Source organism: Myotis brandtii, unplaced genomic scaffold, assembly GCF_000412655.1.
Source record: "Myotis brandtii unplaced genomic scaffold, ASM41265v1 scaffold1293, whole genome shotgun sequence".
NCBI lineage: Eukaryota > Metazoa > Chordata > Mammalia > Chiroptera > Vespertilionidae > Myotis > Myotis brandtii.
Window position 1 is genome coordinate 28,071 of NW_005354564.1, and position 5,418 is coordinate 33,488.

Here is a 5,418-nt window from a genome sequence, read left to right on the forward strand (position 1 = left end):
TTTTTGTGTATGGTGTAAGTTGGTGATCTAGTTTCATTTTTTTTTTGCATGTATCTGACCAAATTTCCCAGGACCATTTATTAAAGAGACTGTTTGACTCCATCATATGCTCTTGCCTCTTTTGTCAAATATTAATTGAGCATAATAGCTTGGGTCAATTTCTGGGATCTCTGTTCTGTTCCATTGGCCTATGTCTGTTCTTATGCCTGTACCAGGCAGTTTTGAGAACAGTTGCTTTGTTATATAGCTTAATATACTGGCACTGTGATCCCTCCAACTTTGTTCTTTCTAAATATTTCTATAGCTATTTGTGGTCTTTTTTATTCCATATGAATTTTTGGAGAGTTTGTTCTAGGTCTGTGAAATATGCCATTGCTTTTTAATGGGGATTGCATTATGTCTATAGATTTCTTTGGGTAGTATGGACATTTTAATGATGTTGATTCTACCAATCCATGAACATGGTATGTTCTTACATCTGTTTATGTCTTCCTCTATCTCTTTTTTCAATGTCCTGTAGTTTTCAGAGTACAGGACTTTTACCTTCTTGGTTAAGTTTATTCCTAAGTATCTCAAACTTGTTTTTGCTATGGAAAGTGGGACCATCTGAGAGATGTAAATCAAAATGACAATGAGGTACCACCTCACACCTGTAAGAATGGCTATCATCAACAAATCAACAAACAACAAATGTTGGCACGGATATGCAGAAAAGGGAACCCTAGTACACTGTTGATGCGAATGAAGACTGGTTCAGCCTCTGTAAAATAGTATGGAGTTTCCTCAAAAAATTAACAATGGAACTCCCATCTGACCCAGTAATACCACTTCTAGAAATATATCCCAAGAAATCAGAAACACCAATCAGAAAGGACATGTGCATCCTATGTTCATAGCAGCACAATTTACAATAGCTAAGATTTGGAAACAGCCTAAGTGCCCATCAGCATATGAGTGGATTAAAAAACTGTGGAACATCTACACAGTGGAATACTACACAGCTGTAAAAATGAAAGAACTCTTACCATTTGCAACAGCATGGATGGACCTGGAGGGTATTATGCTAAGAGAAATAAGCCAGTCAGAGAAAGATAAGTATCACATGATCTCACTCATATGTGGAATCTAATGAACAACATAAACTGATGAACAAAAATAGACCCAGATACATAGAAGTATTGAACAGACTATCAAACCTCAGAGGGAAGGTATGGTAGGGATGGAGGGGAAAAGATCAACCAATGAACTCATATTTGCATATGCATAACCCATGGACATAGACAATAGGGTGGTGAAGGCAAGGGTTGGGGGGTGGGGCAGAATGAGAGAAGTCAATGGGGGAAAAAGGGAGAATATGTAATACTTTCAACAATAAAGATTATATATATGTTATTTTTAACATATATATATATATATTTCAAAATAATTATTTGCAATGGTGTAAAAGACCTGTACTAGGAAATTATAAGACACTGAAGAAAGAAATTGGAGATACAAATATGTGCAAGCATGTACTGTGTTTATGGATAGGAGGAATTTGCCATCATTAAAATGTCCATATTACCCAAAACAAGCTATAGATTCAATGTAATTCTTATCAAGGTACGAATAGCCTATTTCACAGAACTAGAACAAATATTTAAAATATTTATATGGAACCACAAAATATCCTGAATAGCCATAGCAAACTTGAGAAAGAAGAGCACAATTTGAGGACTCACACTACCTAATATCAAACTATGTTACCAGGTCATAGTAATACAAACAGGATGGTACTGTTATAAAAACAGACATATAAATCAGTGGTACAGAATAGAGCATCAGAAATAAACCTACTCCTATATGTTCAGTTAATATTCAACAAAGGAGGAAAGAACGTACAATGGGGTAAAGACAGTTTATTCAATATATGGTGTTGGAAAAATTGGACCAATTTGTTCAAAAGAATGAAATTAAATGACCCACTTACACAATACACAAGAATAAATTCAAAATGGATTACAGACTTAAATGTAAGACTCAAAACCATAAAAATTTTAGAAGTAAACATAGGCAAGTAAAGTCTCAGAGATTTCTCATAGCACTATTTTCTGATATATCTCCACCACAAGGGGGAAAAAATAAACAAATGGGATTACATCCAATAAAAGGTTTTTGCACAGCAAGGGAAACCATCAGCAAAATGAAAAGACAACCCACTGAATGAGAGAACATATTCACCATTGATATATTGATAAGGTGTTAATACCCAAAATGTATAAAGAACTTATATAACACAACACCAAAAACCCCCACAAAACTCCAATTAAAAAATGGAAAAAGGACCTGCTTAGATACTCTGCAAAGAGAACATGTAGATGACTTATAGAAATATGAAAAGATGCTGAATGTCACTAATCATCAGAGAAATGCAAACGAAAATCATAATGAGATATCACCTCACATCTCCCAGAATGGCTATCATCAGTGAATCAACAAAGAAGTGTTGGCAAGGACGTGGAGAAAAGGAACCCTCATGCACTGTTAGTGGGAATGCAGATTGGTGCAACCACTGTGAAAAACAGTATGGAGTTTCTTCAAAAAATTAAAAGTGGAACCTTCTTTTGACCCAGTGATTCACTTCTGGGAATATATCCAAAGAAACCTGAAACACTGATTTGAAATAATACATGCACTCCAGTGTACATTCCAGCACTATTTACAATAGCCAAGATTTGGAAGTAGCCTAAATGCCCAGCAGTAGAGGAGTGGATAAAAATGGTGGTACATATTATTCTGTGAGTTGCTTATTTCAGCAAAAAAGAAAATCTAATAGACACTGACAATAGTATGGTGATTGCTAGGGGGAAGACCATGTGGGGGAAAATGGAGAGGATATAGTAGTGATAAATGGTGATGGAAAGAGACTTGTGTTGTTGAACACACAATAGAGTGTACGGATGATGTGTTGTGGAATTGTGCATCTGAAACCAGTATAATTTTGTTAACCAGTGTCACCCCAATAAATTCAATGGAAAAGGAAAGGAAGCCATGGCATATTTATACAAAGGAATACTGCTTGGCCATAAAAAATTAGAAAATCTTACCTTTTGCAACAGCATGGATGGAATTTGTGATTATTATGCAAAGCAAAATAAGCCAGTTACAGAAAGACAAATATCATATAATTTCACATATATGTTGACTTTGATGAACAGAATACAAGCACACTCATAGATACAGAAAACAGACTGACAGCTGTTAGAGGGGAAGGGTGTTGGGGGGCTGGGTGAATAAGTTGAAGGGATTAAGCAAAAAAACCTCCAAACCAAACCACAATTTATAGACACAGACAACAGTATGGTTATTACCAGAAGAAATGGGGGAGGGGGAGTATAAGAAGGTAAAGGGAAGATAAATGGTGATAGAAGGAGACTTGAATTTGGGTGGTGAACACACATTATAATATACAGATGCTGTAGTATAGAAATGAACACCTGAAACCTATATAATAATTCTATTAACCAATGTTACCCCAATGAATTCAACTGGAAAAAAACACACAAGAAGACATGAGGGTCATAAATATATAGGTACCTAATGACAGAGCTTTAAAATGCATAAGCAACACAACAATGTGGATTCACCTAATGCTGTTGAACTGTAAACTGAAAAATGGTTATAATGTAAATTTTATATTATGTGTATTTTAACACAATAAAAATTACTTGAAGAAAAAAAATTTCCCCAGGAGGGACTCATGTCACAAAATCAGTGTGTCCTCAATAACATAGTATGAAAAAATATATAAATGAAAAGTGACATATCTCAAAAGACAAAAAATGGCAAATCCACAGATATAATTCTGCAGTGTATTTTGCATATCTATCTATCTATATAAAAGCCTAAGCGACCAAACAACCGAATGACTGATCGACCAGTCACTATTATGACTGTGATTATCTCCCACTCTACTACCCCCCCACTGGCCAACCTCCTGTTGCCCCTCCCCCACAGCTGGCTGGCCAACAACCCATGGCCGCTCCTCCCGGCTGGCTGGCCCCGAAGGACCCTCCCACCAGCCAGCCAGCCAACTGATTGGCCCCTTTCCAGCTGGCCAGCAAACCTCCCGCGGCCCCTCCCCCCAGCTGGCCAACCTCCCGCGGCCCCTCCTCCTGGCCAACCTCCTGCAGCTCCTATGGCCCCAATCACCAGCCAGGGTAAGAGACCCCAAGCCATGCAAAAATTTGTGCACTGGGCCTCTAGTATCTTACAAGAGACGATGGACATGTGAAAAATAATAATGAATTATTAACAATCCAAGTAGTAAATGTGACCTAGTTGACATATTAACAACACTTATACATGACAACAAAATGCATATTTTATTAATGTTATATGAAGATGTTGACCATAAATAATTTTAGATCTATCTCCCTGTGTTCCTATTGCAACAAGAGGATTTAGTGATTACCACTTTTAAAAAGTTAACTCTATTCATACACATCTCTAGGGCCTGTTTTATATCTCTGCTCCTCAGGCTATAGATGAATGGGTTCAGCATGGGGTAATTACTGCATACTTGACAGAAGCAATTATGTCCTTGGAACTCCATGATGAGGAGAAAAAGTAAACACCTGCAGCTGTCCCGTAGTATAAAGACACCACAGAGAGATGTGAGCCACAGGTAGAAAAGGCTTTAGAGAGTCGCTGAGTGGAGGGGACCCTCAGGATGATGGTCCCTATACGGACATATGAGCCCAAAACAATGCTCAATGGCAGGAAGTAAAGCATTCCTCCCTCGGTGAAGATGACCAGATTATTGAGGGAGATGTCTGAGCAGCTCAGGTTCCGGAGCACAGTGAGTCACAGAAGAAATGGGTGCAGCGGGAAGGTCAGGGAGGGTTGGGGGGCAGGAGGGAGGGGGGTAAGAGATCAACCGAAGGACTTGTATGCATGCATATAAGCATAACCAATGGACATAAGACACTGGGCGGTAGGAGAGGCCAGGGGATTGTCAAGGGCGGGGGAAAAAAAGGGACACATATGTAATACCCTTTGTAATAAAACAATAAAAAAAAAAAAGAAAAAGAAAAGAAATGGGTGATGGTATTGTCAGCACAGAAGGGCAGACGGACCAAGAGGAGGGTATGAGAAAGAGCATGGACACAGGCAACCATCCAGGAGCCAGCCACCAGCAATGTGCACAGCACCTGACTCATGATTGTGGAATAGTGCATTCCCATAAATAGTGAACTAGGGTTTCCTTTTCTACACATCCTCACCAGTACTTGTTTGCTGATTTATCAATGGTAGCTGTTCTGGCAGGTGTAAAGTGATATCTCATTATCATTTTAATTTTAATCTCTCTGATCATTAAAGATGTTGAGCATCTTTTCATATGTCTATTGGCCATATGTATGTCCTCTTTGGAGAAGT